Raw genomic sequence first — 16917 nt, 5'->3', positions numbered from 1 at the left:
TAAATATGTTAAAAACAGTAGCAAGAAAGAAAAAAACTTTTGAGTCCTTATCTTGGGGTTCATTTTGCCTAACATCAACTTATCTGAACATTTCTGCTTGTCTCAGACATATACTACTTATTGCAAATAAGGGAAACCATGGGACCTATGTTTCTTTGGGCCTGGCTTACTTCACTTAATATAATTTTTTCCAAGTCTTTCCATTTCCCAACAAATGGGGCAATGTCATTCTTTCTGATGGAGGCATAGAATTCCATTGTGTATATATGCCATATTTTCTTGATCCACTCATCTACTGAGGGACATCTGGGTTGGTTTCATGTCTTAGCTATGGTAAATAAGGCTGCAATAAACATAGTCGTGCTGGTGTGTGGTCTTGTTTGTGAACATTTTAGTGTGGTCTTGTTTGTGAACAATTGGGTAAATTGCCCAAAAGTGGGATTGCTGGGTCATGGGGAGCTCTATGTGGAATCTTTTGAGGAACCTCTATAGTACTTTCCAAAGTGATTGAACAAGTTTACACTCCCACCAACAATGCAGTAAGGTTCCCTTCTGTCCACATCCCCTCCAGTATCTTTTGTTATTAGAGTTCTTGATTATAGCCATTCTAACTGGGGTGAGGTGGTATCTCAATGTTGTTTTGATTTGCATTTCTTTTATGGCTAGGGAGGTTGAGCATTTCTTCATGTGTCTATTGGCCATTCTTCTTTCCTCTTCAGAAAAGTTTCTCTTTAAGTCTTTAGCCCACTTATTTATTGGGCAGTTGTTTCTTTGAGGATTTCTTGTTGGGGGATTTAATGTAAAGTTCATTTTCAACATAGTGTCTTGCACATCTCATTGTTATAGTGTGTCAACCTATATCCTTGTTTCAGCCTTTTCTTATTTCCCTTCCTCTCCCCAAATTAGAAAAATGTATATACAAGATGCAGGGCACCGGAATCAAATACAGTGACAACGGGGGTTAATACACTAACTATCTTCAGATCTCAAGACTTCAGCGTAGTCATTTGAACAAAACCACTTAATATAATGGCACCCATTTGAAACTCATAAGCCTGGGCACAGTGTTCGATGGGAATTAATAAGGAGCACAAGGAACAGCACAACCAGTTTGCTGAAGGTCATTTCTGTTGGTAAATGCTCTCTCCCTGCTTTTTTATTTTTTCCCTCATCCAAGTCAGAGTTTACGTAGCTCATGATTCAAAAGTGCTGCCTGCTGAAAAACTTATTCAGGAACATGATGGCTTAGTTCTGAGGCCACAACACTGTCTGCCCACAGACTTTAATTGGCACATGGTGTTCTTAAAAATAGGATTTAACTGAGAACACTTAAAACACGCAGAGAATTTCAGATATGGTCCGGTATTTCTGGCTCTTCTTTGAAAATAGGAAGGTATGTAGCACAAAATTCCTTGAGGTTGAGTTGAATGGGCTCTGGAGGGGCATGGGAGAAGAGATTAGGCCCTCATTTCCCTGACTTATCTGCCTGGTTCCTACTGGCCTATCCTCTATCTATAAACACCTTTATACTCTCTGTACATTTTTTTTGTACATAGTCTTATATTAACACAGTTAACCAAATATACTCTAGTAATGTATAATTTGTCTCCTTCTGAACATAAAAGAAAAAACAGAAAACATTGTGAAGCTATCTATTTTTCAGTGAACCCAGAGGGAATATTTAGTAGGAAATTACTTTAACATATTCCATTTACAATAGCAAAGAAAATCAGAAACATGTTATTTGACATTTTGCAATGTTGGGGATTATGCTCTACCACACAGCTATATCTCCATTCCTAATTATCAAAATATTCAAATAAAGAGCTTTAAGCCAGGGGCTTGAGGATCTGGTTTTGAGTTCTGGAGCTGCTACTTTACTGACACTGACCTTGAGTAAGTCTCTTTACTTGTGTAAGCCCATCTCCTCATCTCTGTGAGGGGGTTGAGTTTATCTGCCAACCTCATGGTCATGTGTATCAAATGTGCTCATCATTGTGAAAGTTCTTAGTATGCCATATGGCACTGTGCAAGGGAAAGATACTTGGTGGGAAATAGAGCTATAGCATATGGTTTCTCAAGGAATTTGGAATCTGTTTACAGACACAGGGCTTATATAAAATATAAATAAAAGTTGAAATACCCTACTGCTTGCAAGAGGTAAAGATATTAAATGTTATGAAATGTAAGAAAATGTGCGATTATTCATGACAACCAAATTTAAAATTAAAAGGAAAAACTAGTTTTCCTTTAATTTATTACAATATTTATTTTTTAATTTTTCTTCTTTATCTACTTCTCTGATAAGGAATATTTTAATTCCTGGGGACAAAGTAGTGAAGTAGAAAACCTATTTTTTTGTTTTTTGGCACTTTGTGTTCTAGTAAAGAGAGAAAGAAAATAAGCAAACAAAGGGATAGATTTAATTTAAAGTACCATGGAAAAATAAATATAGGCTATATAGGAGAGCCAATGAGCGTAACTATTTCATTATGACCCTTTCCATGTTATCTTTCCTTCCCTTTACCTTTATTGTGGTAAAATAGTTATAAATGGGCTATTTGTACCATTTGAAAGTGTTCAAGTCAATAAAATTGCAGTGATGGGCAACTTTCCCATTACACATTTCTAGACCTTTTAAAAAATGATCTATCCCACACACAACCCTATACCCAGTAGAACATTAACTCTCCATATATTGCTTTCCCCAGCTCTTGGTAACCTGTCTTACTTTCTGTCTCATGAGTATGCCTCTTTTAAGTACTATAGAATCATAAATATTTGTACTTTTGGGCCTGGGTTATTTTGCTTGGCATGTCTTCAAGGTTCATCTACATTGCAAAATGAATCTGAATTGTATTCCTTTTTAAGTAGAATAATATCCTGCTGCATATGTGTATCATTTAGCTATCGTTTATCAGTTAGCTCTATTACCTGGCTTAATATCTTTCGTCAGGTCTAATTTGTATATTGCTGGCTATGTCACAAAAGTACATTGACAAAAAGAATGTTAACTTAGGGAATACTGGTTAAAGTCTTGCTAAACAGTTGAGGAATCTGATGCAGCTATTTTGTGTAATATTTGACTTAATATGTGTTGAGTTCTTCTTCCCAACAGTTCAAGTAAGAGAATGTAACATTTGGAGTAGATGGTAAATCTGTTTTTGGCAGATAGCAGTGGTTATGGTTTGGGCCAGCTCTACCTGCCTGCTAATGTAGGACTTTCCTTTACTCAGGTGTTCTTTGGAGAATTTCTCTAAAATAGACTCAGGTAATAGGCTTTCCCTATCACTTTGAGGCATAATTTTGCAATCTAGTAAATCTTACTATTGGGAACATTTCTCAAGATTGCACATTTAACCACTTTTTGACTGTTGCTCTGTAGTGTAATTGTATATTGCCGAACACATCTGCTCCATGACCAAGGAAAGCAAATTCAACCATAAGGAAAATGTTCAGAAGAAGTAGCTGATGGCAAAGAGGTAGTAAGCATCAGTGCATATTATGTGATTGATTTTATTCATAAAGAGGAGTCCCACTTATTGGACAATAAAAGAGTGAGATTTTTTAAAGGAGCTGAAATCTTATTGCAAAAGAAACAAGCCAGAAAGCAATATGTAAACGGGTCACTGTGGACAGAGCTTTATGACACATAGTGGTTGCTGCTTTGATTCTTTTTTTTTTTTTTTTTTTTTTGCTTTGGTTCTTAACCATTTGGATTCTCAGTTATGTTATTAACTGAAAGCTGAATAGGGGTCTTTGCTATACTAAAATCTTCAAGGACAGCACATTAACATACACAAAGTTATGTACAACTATTGAACACACACATGAGTATGTATAAAATTTAGTTATAAGTGTGTAGATGCCAGCATTGCCATTTTTCATTGTGTGCAGTAGAGAAATTGCTGTGCTGAGGTTTAATGCTAATACCAATGGCTGTTCTTTTCTTTTTTAAAAACTATTAGTCTGTTTTTACTTAAACTACTAGTTTTAGGGAGTGAAGGGGGTCCCCCAGTGAACTTCATCTGATTCCATTATCTGTAAAAAGGTACACATAGCTATGTTTATTTTATTCTATTTAGTGACAATCCACCCATACTTGTGAAATATAGTCATCTCTATATTATTTATAAGTAGATGCTTTGTGGATTGTACATGCATAAAGTATCTGGGTTTTGTTTGGAACCTTGTATTATTGCTATCTAGTGTTGGGAGATGGTAAATCTGAAGTTTTCTAATCAATTTTGATTTATGCTTTTGTAAAAGAGGAGACCAAGGGGCTGGGAAGGTGGCTCAGTGGTAGAGTGCTTGCCTTGCATGCCTGAGGCCCTGGGTTCAATTCCTCAGCACCACATAAGCAGAAAAAAAAGCTGGACGTGGCGCTGTGGCTCAAGTGGTAGAGCGCTAGCCTTGAGCTGAAGAGCTGAGGGACAGCACCCAGGCCAGCACCCGGACCGCCCCCCCCCAAAAAAAAGAGGAGACCAAATATGAAATGAATTTGTGATGTCTGTATTTTAGTCAAACAGCCTCCAAGATTTTGGTGGTAAGTGTATACCGTATATTAAATTATATAAGCAAGGTTTATTTTCAGTAAATAGTTCTCATGCATTTTAAATTTTAGCTCACATTGTAGATTGGTTGTTGTTTGATATCACATACTTCTTGCTATAGGGATACACTTCTTGCTATGGAGATCTCACTTTTCATCAGAAAATGTAGTCATAATGCCTCTTGTCAATTGCTTATTCCCTGGGAACATCACATCTGGATCCTGGAAGCAATAGTAGTTCAGTATGTTTCATTTTTTTAAATCAACAAACAATGTTAAGGATGAGGTACTGAATACAAAAAAGAAATGAAGAGAAATATTGTAGTTTCAGGCTAATACTGAGAAGAAGAAAAAGAGATAGAAATTTAAACCTGATGGATTCCATGCCTTCAAATTATCTGTAGGCACCAGGACAGGAGTAGAATGCTTTAGCTAGGCATGTGAGATTGAAGGATGTAGATCTCAGGTTGTCTTATTGATGTCTTATAGTATTTATAAGGTCTGGAAATTAACAAACTGATTATCCCATGCTGAGTGAAGATGTTAACCACAGAATTATTTTGAGTGACTCTATACAGATAGTATTTGCAGATTGTTTACTCTGTGTCAAGATTTTTCCTGAGTACTTCACATGAAGGAACTCATTTGCTTTCCCAACGACTCATTGAAACAGGTACTGTGACCCAAAGGGAAATCAAAACTAAAATGGAAACTTTTGATATAGTAAATACAATGTCACTAATGAATAATATGTACCCAAGTCACAAACCTCGGGTCTTCATGCCATATTAGAGTAAATATGCTCCATCAAAAATACAAAGAACAGAATGAGCATTTCCAAATCTTGATCAGAAGAATCTGTCAGTTGAACTGTATATCCTTTAGGCATTTTCTTTTAGACTTGAGTTTTGTAGACAGTCAATCAAGAAACAGAAATTTGGAAATGGTACTGTGGCTCAAGTGGTGGAGCTCTAGTCTTGAGCACAAAAAAGCTCAGGGACAGACCTAGGGCCAGGCAAAAATAAAAAGGAACCAAAATTTCATTATTTTAGGATTAAACATATTCCATGTAATTCCAAAGATGGAGTAGTTTAAATATTCATGTTTCCACATTGAAGGCAATCAGAGTGTTTTGTTTAAAAACGGAGACAGGGTTGTCCTACTTGAAAATAAAATTGTAGGACATTTAAATATGAGCATCAGATAAATTCCATTTAATGTGAACATCCTGTATTTTACTTGGCAACCGTGACCAAGGTTGGCACTTTTGATGCAGCAGTTCCATTAGGTCTAATCTCCATAGACTGGTGTCTGTTAGAAATAGGGCACTTAGTTCTGAACGTATTAAATTGCAATTCACAAGACCTTGCAATTTATAAGTGATACCCTTAGATATCCCAGAGGGCACAGTAATGAGGTGCAAACGTACTTGCTTTATCCACTTTCAGGCAAATCAGGTAATTTTCTTCTGAAAAATTTCTAGATGATTGAGAACTAACATTTAATTTAAGCCATCATTTTCTGAGTACATATCTGTCTAAAAGGTTTCATGTACTATTATAACAACTCATTACAGAGTTTGTGGAATATTGTCTAATCATCGCTGAGCTGAGAACTGAGTCAGTATGCAGAAGATCTAGATGTGAGTCTGGCCTCTACCATAAACAACTTGCCTTCAAAATATGTATCAGCTCCTAATACTAGGGATAGTCATACATGCAGAGTTCAGTTGAGAGTTAACATGGAATGTTGAATGAATCAATGCATTTTAAATGTAAACCACTGCATTTAAAATAAAGCACATAGTAACATTAATACCATCAATTAGCCTATGGTGTTCAATGTCTCTCCTCTCAGTAGAATTTGACTCATATTTATTTACTGATCTAGTACTATTATGCTTTTAGAAATTATATGTGTATTCTCTGATATCCCAGAATTTATTCATTTTGTAGAAGATTCTCTTTTTAGTCTTGCTTCTATTTTAAGCCTTTGCTTCTTATCCTAATTTTTAGTTCTATAGATTTATGATAAATTCCTAAAAGGTAGCTTTTAAGAAATCTCTGAGATTTAAGTACATATAATTTTTTCTTTTACTTAGACTTTTCATTTCTCCCTCATTCCTTGCAAGGTGATTATGGTCCACACAATATTATTAATAATTTGGAAAATAATAGTTTGTTAAGTGTCTATGCATGATTTTGTGCTAAATCCTTTACATTAATGTTGCATTTATTCTTTACAACAATAGTACTAACATGTGGGCATTGAGAGTCAATATCTTTGACTAAAATCAACAAGTTCATTGATCAGTTTTGTCAGAGCCCAGGATCACATTTGGTTAGGTATTTCTGACTTATAAACTCGTCTCTTGAGGGAAGGATCTTTGAAGCCAGAGTAACACATCTAATTTAACACCTATTCTTCCTTTTAAGTATAAATATCAAGTGATTTCTTGTTTGTTATAATGGCAAATCTGTTTGAGAAAATAGATGTCACACCTATAGTATAGACTGAAATGAGGTCCTGTGATTCACTTTGTAAGGATGCACAGTAATGTAGCTTAGATTTGATCATTTCAGGTTTCTTTCCAGTGCTCTCAGAAATCTGAAATGATTGCTCTATTTTTGTTTCATAGTGTTTCATTCTGAGTATTAGAGCTTGCAGCTTATAATATTGTATGTTTCTAGATAAATCATTTAAATGATAATACATTTCTGATCTCTGTTTCAAACTGTGGGTGGTAAAGGTATGCATAAATCCAACAATTTGGCCATATACTGCCAAGCATAAATCAATCATATTCCTGGAATTTTATGTCCACAAAAATTCCAGTGTTCTGGAGAAGCAGAGTATAAAATTTGTGTGAATGAAGTGAGTGATTGTACTTCTTGCCAAATATTCCTTAGAAATCACATGAGCTTTCTACATTCAATAGACCTTCAAAGGTGACTGCTGAACAGAATCCAAGGGGTGGATTCTGCACAGAACATTGATGTCGCAATTATAATGAACATTTAAGAGAACCATCTCAGGGCTAGATATGGTGGCTTACAATTAGACATAGACGTTTGTGCCATAATCCCAGATATTAAGTAGTCTTAAGTAGTAGAGGGAGGGGTGAAAGATTGGAGTTCAAGCCATAGTACTGGCAAAACAACAACAACAAAAACCAAGCACTATCTCAGTTCAGAAAGAGTTAAGAAGCTGATTAAGATTCAAATTCTGTTTTGAAGTTTGATTAGAAAAATCTGACTTAATTAGGTGAATTGTGATTGGTATATAAAATCACAGCTTTGTAAACTTGATGATAATTTATAAGTTGAGAAGTTTATATTCTAGGTTTCTACAGGGAGAATCTGATTCAGGTACTGTAGTTGATAGTGTGTTTTTATAACACTGTAATGCCACAGTATTGTATATACAATATGAGAGGAAAGCAAAATGAATAGTAATAGTGAAAAAAATTAAAATGGTCGACTCAGCTTCTGGATGATATGACAAAATAGTACTATCCTTAGGGTTAATGATTTGTTATGTTTTTTTTTTATTTTTTTTATTGTTAAGGTGATGTACAGCAGGGTTACAATTGCATAAGTAAGGTAATGAGTACATTTCTTGTCAAACTTGTTACCCTTTCCCTCATTTTTCTCCTACTTTCTCTCTTGGCAGCCCCCTTCACCCTCCCAAGATGCAACATATTGTCTTGTGTATATAGCTGTTGAATTTGTTCCCCACCTATCCTTTGCCTCACCATTCTGTTGTTTCTCTTCCCTAATTCAAATAAATGCATATACAATACCAGGGTACCAAAATCAAATACAGTGACAACAGGGGATGTACTATAGGGGTAGCACATACAAAAGAAATGAGAAATCACATAGTTCATTAACAGCAACAACAACAATGAAAAACCTCTCTTTTTTTCACAGTATAACACACAGGCTTTATTTTATAGTCAGTGGGTCAGTGCGAGTTCTTGTCCCCATGAAGGGTGGGGCAGGGCCAACTGAGATCCCTCCCAGCTCCACACCAGTAGTTCAGTCTCAAGTGCTCCACATGCATTGAGTTCATTGCAACAGTGTAAACATCTCCCCTTGACCTGATGCCTAGCTTGTAACGGTGACTCAGCTCCAATGTGGAATATGTCCTCTAAAACTTGAAAGTGTCATCATGGCACTTTTTTTTGTTAGTCATAGGGCTTGAACTCAGGTGCTGTTCCTGAGCATTTGTTTTTTTCTTTTCTTTTTTTTTTTTTGATCAAGGCTAGCACTCCATTACTTGAGCTACGGCTCCACTTCAGCTTTTTCTGAGTGGTTTATTGGAGGTAATAGTCTTAGAATTTCCTGCTTGGCTTTGAACCACAATCTACCTATCTCAGCCTCCTGAGTAGCTAGGATGACAGGTGTGAGACACTAGAGCATCTGGCTTCATCTTAACATTTCCTTGTCAACAAAGTGGTCATTCTACCATGTTTTACACACAGAAAAATGCACAGTGGTCTAGCCATGTGTCTGCACCACAGTGACAGCAGAACAGTCCATGCCGGCCAGAATCTGAGTCCTGTTTTCCCAAGGTGGGGCAGCCTCATGGCTCCATGGGGTGCCATTGCAAGCAGCCATAGTTTCAGCCCACCTTGATCTATAGCTGTACCCCACTGTACACACATCAAAACAATGTGTACTATAGAGAACCTGAGAGTAACTAGGGTTTGTTTGTTTGTTTGTTTGGTTGGTTTTTTTTTGGTGCATGTGTGTACTGGCCCTGGTGCTTGAACTCAGGGTCTAGGTGCTGCCCCTGACCTTTTGTTCTTAAGGCTAGTGCTCTACTATTTGAGCCACAGCTCCATTTCCAGTATTTTGGGGAGGGGTTGATAGTTTTTGGTGAACTTTCCTGCAGGGGCTGGTTTCCAACATGATCTTCAGATCTCAGGCTCCTGAGTAGCTAGGATTACAGGTGTGAGTAACTGGCACCCAGCTTTTCCTAGGTTTTAAAATACACAACATCTCATACTTAGTCATACAAATGCAGAAGTAAGAACATTATAAAAACCACACCCATGCTTGTGAAAGCCAGGCATCTCTGTGGCATAACTCCTGACCCTGTCAGCAATAGCAGAAACCCTAGGTCTCCTTGGCTCAGGCCGAAATTTCAATAGAGACCCAGAAACACAAGAAATCAAAAAAGGTTGGACAAATGGGATTGTATGAAACTGCAGAGCTTCTGCATGGGAAAAGACATAGCTAGCAAGATCATTAGAAAGCCCACGTAGTTAGGAAATGGAAAAACTTGGAAAAAATTATATTAAGTGAAGTAAGCCAGGCCCAAAGATAGGTCCCATGGTTTCCCTTATTTGCAATAACTAGTATATGTCTGAGTCAAGCAGAAAAGCCCAGATTAGTTGATGTTAGGGAAATGAACCCTACGATATGTATTCAAATGTTTTTTTCTTTCATGTGATTGTTTCTAACACATTTATAAGATTATTTCTTTGTTGCTTTGTATGTCCCGCCCCCCGGTATAACCCCTGCTTTCACTGTATTTGATGTTGGTATAATTTGTGGAGGGAAAGGGAAACAACAAATCATTTAAATAGGGATACAGGTGGACCCATTGTAACAATGAGATGTACAAGTCGTTATGTTGAAAATGAACTTTACAACTTTGGTGGGGGGAGGAGGATTGGGTGGGAGGAGTATGGGAAGGGATGGGAAGGGGAAACAAAGGAGGAGGCTACAATGCTTGATAAGAAATGTACTCATTATCTTGCCCATGTAATTGTAACCCCTCTGTACAGTATTTTCACAATAAAAAAAAGAAAGCCCAGGTATTGAGGGAAGATCTTCACTAGCCATATAACAGACAAGGGCCTCATATCTAAAAAAATACTTGTTATCTATTCTTATTCACAGGATGCTAACACATATATGAATCTTTATACTTCATATCTGCATCTCTGTAATAGCTATCATTTATGCATCCATATATCTATCTCTTATTTCTTATTTTTGCTTTCTTATTTCTGATGTTGCCATGTACCCCCAAATTGCCTTTTCTGTAGATAACTTAAATATATTATCTACAGCTCTACACACAGTAAATAACATATATATATATATATATTATATATATAATATACAGGTGAATAACACAGACTGCTATTAAGTTTTTGGATAAAAATCAATAATGTAATTAAACTTGTGATACTAGATGTCCTATTTTGAGAGATTATTATGGTGACCTGCTAATAACAAAAAATTGTTTCATTTTGAAAGATACATTTTGTTCCTATAAAACATGGATATTAGAAGAAATAATAAAATATTAAATGGTGCTTGAAGAATGCTTTAGTCTTACAAAAATTACCTATTATTTGACCTCATTTGAAAGCCTTCAGCATCTGTTCTGACTTGGGTGTCTCCTATTTTCCCATCCTGCTGGCTCTTTGACATTCCCTTTTCAAATCAGTTTTTACTTTCCTTCCCTATATGAGAGAGCATCTTCTACCTTTTATAAGAGAAGTCTTGGTTTCCATTTCCTCCTGTCCCCTTTTTGCTTTATTTTCCACCAACATGCACACTACCCTTGTCATCACTATTCCTAGCTGCTGAGTACAGTGGAAATTTAGTTCTTCTTAAATTAAAAGATTCAATTGAATCTCACCATTAAATAGGACTCATCTTTTCATTCTGATCATAAATGAATGCATCAACTCTTTCATCGAACCTATCCTTTGATACAAGATCCAGGAGATTTTTTTTTTATGCGTTTAGGCTGTGACTCATAGACAAGATTTCTGCCCTCAAGGAAGTTACTTTTCAGTGGAAAGAGCATAAACACGTAAAAAGTATAAAGAGGTGTCTAGGATGATTTCAGACTGTAACAATGATACCGTTGGGTTTGGGGGATAGACTATTGGAGGTCCTCTGGACTTGAGAGGGCAGGATGGTCAGGAGTTACCTCAATGGAGATGCTTGTGACAAGCAGTCCACTCTGTAAGGCAGAGTAAACATGTCAGGAATGTCATGGAAGGTCAGCAATGAGGTGGCAAAATTAACAGAAGGAAAGCCAACATGGCTAAAGTGTAATGAATGTGAGAGGGATGAGAAGCAGAGTTCCACAGAGTAGTCGTTGATGGAATTCTTCTTGAGGATGAAATTTGGTTTCTATTCTCAGTCCAGTGAGGTGGTAAATTCTGAGATGTGAAGCACAGATTGTTTGATGTGGTGATATATGACCTAGTCTACATATTTACAGACATTCTGGTCTCTAGGTGGAGAAAGGGCTCTCATGCCTTACCAATTAAAGCAGACTAAAGGTTGATTTTTCTATTTATAAAAGTGTAGGTCATTGTAATTACTTAATAGCAGGTTTGACTAAATATTAGGTCAATGTAGAGAAATGTCCTAAAAGACTTAATTGTATGTTGTCTTATATGGCCTTTTTTTCCATAGAAGTATCTCAAGTCCAGGAGAAATCTAGGTTGTTGGAATCAGGTTTTTGGTTTTTATCTCCGTTGTATGTCCATTTTTTCACATTCTTCTCTTGACTAGTTAAGTTTATTTTCTGTTTTTAATGGGAGAAGCCATTTGAAAATGGCTATTTTAGTACAATAAATGTATTTTTTAGTAGATATAACTGAAACTTGTAACAGAAGGGGAAACCGGAAGAAAGTCTGGGAGATTTAACTGTCAGTTCCCTACTTTGACAACTTTTCCCTTCTACCATCCTTCACTGCCAAGGTTACCATTTCTCAATTACCCCATTTCCCGTGTGTTCCTTGCTAGCTTTTGCTGCTTGGGGAGCAATTTCAAGGTTCCATCTTCTGTGTGCATTTATCTTTTAGCTTTCAAAAGTTTCTTTTCTGAAACTCATTTTTTGTGATTACAAAATTCACTTATGTTTTTTGCTGTTTTTACAGTTGACTGTGACAATGCTAAACTGTAGTAGAAAATTTCAAGCTGAAACATGGTGGTTAGCAAATAGAATAAAAAGGCATGCTTCTTCCTTTTGGGCTTTGGTACAAGGTCAAGAAGAAATGTCCTGTTCATTTTCCTTTCTCTTTTGCTCCTCCCTTTTGATAGTGTTCTTTTTGAAAAATCTTTGATCACCCCATTATATTTCACTTTGTCCAAGATGGTTTGTATTTAAAAAATCAGAAGAAAAAAGTTATATATGAATTTCCCTTTTCTTGTGCTTCTTTTCATTTTGACCGATGTTGTCTGAGTTCTCTCTCCATTCTCATTTTCTTCATGTTTATCATCTCCCGATTTCATCCTAAAGAGATAACACACACGTGTTTTCTCCTCACATTGACAACTACCCCATCTGCTTGTTTGTAAGGTGCCACCAGCATTCAACCAACACTCATTTACCATTTATTAATTTCGTTCTTGGATCAACACATATTCACAAATATACTGGGCGTGGTTTTTATTTTTCTGGAATCTTCTTTGGGAGATGGTAAATGGACTGTGATGCAATGTGGTTGGCGAGGATCTGTTGTAAGGATACTTAACATGGTCCAGACAGTTCATCCTAGAGGAGACATTCTGACCTGCATTGTGACCAATGGAAAGCTGGCCAGTTTGAAGAGTAGGTTAGAATGGGGGTGAGTTACTGATAGCAAGTGACCTAGGAATGAATTTTAACTGGAAGTCATTGAGACAAATTTGAAAAGTTTAAGATACAATCTGTGGATTTGTGTGGATGAACAGATGAGAAAAAAGAGCATTAAAGAAGATTAGAAAGCCAGATGTCGGTGGCTCACTCCTGTAATCCTAGCTACTCAGGAGGCTGAGACTTGAGGATCGAGGTTCAAAGCCAGCCCGGGCAGGAAAGACCGTGAGACTCTTATCTCCAATAAACCACTAGAAAACTGGAAGTAGCGCTGTAGCTCAAGTGGTAGAGCACTCGCCTGGAGCTGAAGAGCTGAGGGACAGCGCCCAGGCCCAGAGTTCAAGCCCCATGACCAACCAAAAAAAAAAAAAAAAAAAACAAAGAAGAAGAAGATTAGAGATATAAAGAAAAGTCAGTCTCTAGAAAAAAAATGCTGCTGTGGACTATACTATTTTTCCTGTTTTTCTTCTTCTGAGAATAGAGGAGAATCTTTTTATTTGATTTGATTCCTTTGCTGTTTACATGTGAAGGTTTTAAGCAAGGGTGTCTCATCAGCTTAGTTGCTTATCTGGTTGTAACACAGAAAGTGCATTGTATTAAGTCAAAAGTATTTATCAGAAAAGTACTAATACTGCAAGTATAACTGTAAAAAGTCAGATATATGCTTTTCCCTAATTTCCAGATGTAAATTCTAGATGGTATAAGATCTGGTAGGATGCTATGGCCAGGAAGACATTTTGGTTCTCTGAATTTATGCTGCTGCATTAGGGATGGTGGGTATAAGTGTGCACATGTAAAAGATATCTAGGAGATAGTATAGAATGTGGTGATTGGCTGGACAGGGGTGGGGTCAGTCTGATAGGGAGAAAATATGAATCATTCCCAATATTGAGCTATCTTTTCTTTCTTTCTATGCTGACACTCTGTTGACTTTGTGGGTGTTTCTGATCTTTCTATGTCTAGCTATCACTGTGGCCAGCTGTCCATTCTGTCATCCTGTTTGGTGGATGTACAATGGTATGGAATAAATGATGGGTCACTGACCTCATAGCAGAATACATTGACTATGGGAAAGCTATTATCAAGAATTATGCTAAGCAGATCTTCCTGTCAGACATGTTTTGCTATTCATTCTGTTATATAAAATGCAGGACAATCAGGTGGTGACACAGGATGTAGAAGGTGTGGCATGATGGTGGATCATGTGAGAAATAAAAAAGGATTTTGAAACTGATTTAAGTGTTTTGAGAGGAAGTAAAAGCAAGAGAATAGAATACTTACATGGACAGTTGGTGGTTGTTATGGCTCAGTATTTCTTTTTGTACATAGGAGGTTAATTAATTAATTAATTAATTATAAGCCTTAAGTTGTTGTGTAACATGTCAGTTTGTGGAGTACAATGAATCTTGATCAATATTTCTTTGAGAGACTCCCTGAAGACAGTAAGATTCTTTGTTATTTTGTGGAAGGACTTCTGGAAAATATTTCTGGCAAGATATATTTAACCATATATTTAGCCACGCATTTATCAAACCTGGAGTTTTCCAAATATATCTCATCCTGCCTTTTATATTTCTACTGTATCCATCTTCTGTGGAACTGGAGCCCCCTACTCCCCAGCCCCAGGCTGCATCAAATGTTGATCTAAGTAAGTCATACCATAGTAATGATTACTTACTATGCAGTATGCAGCTTTACACAACTTTTTCATTTAATCTTTGGCCGCACTATGATGTATAAATTATTACTATCCTCATCTTACTGTAGTGAAAACACTGAGTTGTTGAAGAGTTTCATTTAAGTCATATAATGGTTACATTAGAAGTCTGACTTAAAACCCAAGTATGATTTTAAATTGCTAACACTGAATCCATTGTATTTTGTGTTTGGCTTGTCATGAGACAAAGTTAAATGGAACTTTTGCAGCCATGGGTGCTCCTTAGACTCCTCTGATTTGTGTCATGAATGGAACTTAGCCTTCCAGCATTTCCAAGAACAGATTATTATTAACAAGGATTTTTATAATCAGTGTTATAATCAGTATGCCGTCTGAACATGAAAATCACTGGGACAGAAATTTCACATACATTATTTCATTTACAGATTATGGTAGAAGAAACTGAAACAGGAGATCCAAAAGTTAGAAGAGATATTTAAGCAGAATATCTAAGAAAAATAATTTACTTAAAAGTTACATATTTAGAAACTGGTAGCATCTGGATCCAAACCCAAATAGACTCAAAAGTTAATGTTTATAATCCTTTAATACTGCCTTCCTGGAAAATGGATTAAGGTGTACAACTTCTATAAGCAAAAATATTAACATTATATCTTTCAAAATATGTAATATATTACTTTATTTTTCATGAATTTATACATGTAAAAGCTTTCTTTAAATTATACACTCAACATTACTACCATGGGGTCATATTTTTGGGTAAAGGAAAACTTTGAAGGTGAAACAAGAAAAATTAACCTACAGAATTCAAGAGGAAGAAGAATTAGAGTAGATCAGGATGTAGCTCCAGGAAGTTACATTAGAATCTGAGAAGATAGGAATCTACAGGACAAATACAATTATAATTCAGCATAGGATCTGAATGTAAAATACTCTAGCCGACACATACATATTTTATCACCCTCATAAACACATACATACAGATTTGTTCCATGTTAGTTTTGTTTTTCCCTGAGCAATGCAGTGATTTGTGTTAGGATTTTAGAATTCTATCATTCTGAGTTGGGATTTTTACACTATTATTAAATGAAGAAAAATTTCAAATTGCACCAGCTACAACATGGAAATGAACATACCCATGCCTTAAATTTGGTCTGAAGAACAAAATATATAATGTGTAAAGTGCTGGAGAAAGTTAAGGGCTGAATTTTTATTACTGGTAGCTCTATTGTGCTAGTATATCATTTTTACACTTTCCTGAGTTTTATGGGCTCAACTTGGAAATGTTAACTTGGAATTTTTAATTCTGCTTTTTAATTTTCTCCTACTTATGATGGGACCAATAAGGTAGATTTTAGCAATATTGTGTTTTTAGGAACAGGCTTGTACATGTTAGATAGATCAGATTAGTTTACAATAAGGAAGCTGTTTTACCTCCTCCCACCCCCACCCCAGTTCTTGGGGCTTTAACTTTGGGCCTGAGTACTGTTTCTGAACTTTTGTGTTCAAGACTAGCATTCTATCACTTGAGCCATAGCTCTACTTCTGGCTTTTCTGATTAATTGGAGATAAGAATCCCACAGATTTTTCTGTCCTGGTTGGTTTCGAACCACCGTCCTCAGATCTAGGATTACAGGTGTGAGCCACCAAAGCCTGCTTTACTAGATGATTTTTAAAGATCCATTACAAATAATAAATTTGAATGTTTTCATTATGTGTAGGAATTTATGCCATTTTGCCTAAAGTATTTGTTTTAATAATTTGGCTTGACATTAGGAAGAATATTGCAAAATGTAAAATAATATATTTTAAATATATAATAATAATATATTGTAATATAATATGATAATATATTCTAAATATTTTTTCATACTTTATGAACAGGAATGGTGACTCAGGACCTTATGTGAAAATAGAACTAGGCAAACTGAGGAGATGGGTGGGCTTGGGAGAGATGGGGGCGAATGATGGAATGGCTGATATTGCTCAAGATACATTGTGCTTATAAATTGACATATTAAATCAAAACTCCTTTGTACAACTACTTAAAGATGATAATAATAACAGC

The 16917-nt window shown here is 36.1% G+C and overlaps 1 protein-coding gene across 3 annotated transcripts in view; it reads left to right on the top strand.

Moving 5' to 3' along the window:
• Window positions 1-16917, top strand: part of Tafa2 (TAFA chemokine like family member 2) — a 464602-nt gene that overhangs the window by 280492 nt on the left and 167193 nt on the right. The window lies entirely within an intron of this gene.

This window comes from Dipodomys merriami, unplaced genomic scaffold (genome assembly GCF_024711535.1).
Source record: "Dipodomys merriami isolate MVZ:Mamm:240054 unplaced genomic scaffold, mDipMer1.0.p SCAF_10, whole genome shotgun sequence".
Taxonomy (NCBI): Eukaryota; Metazoa; Chordata; class Mammalia; order Rodentia; family Heteromyidae; genus Dipodomys; species Dipodomys merriami.
Note: the sequence above shows the minus strand (reverse complement) of the source record. Positions and strands in the feature narration are given on the sequence as shown.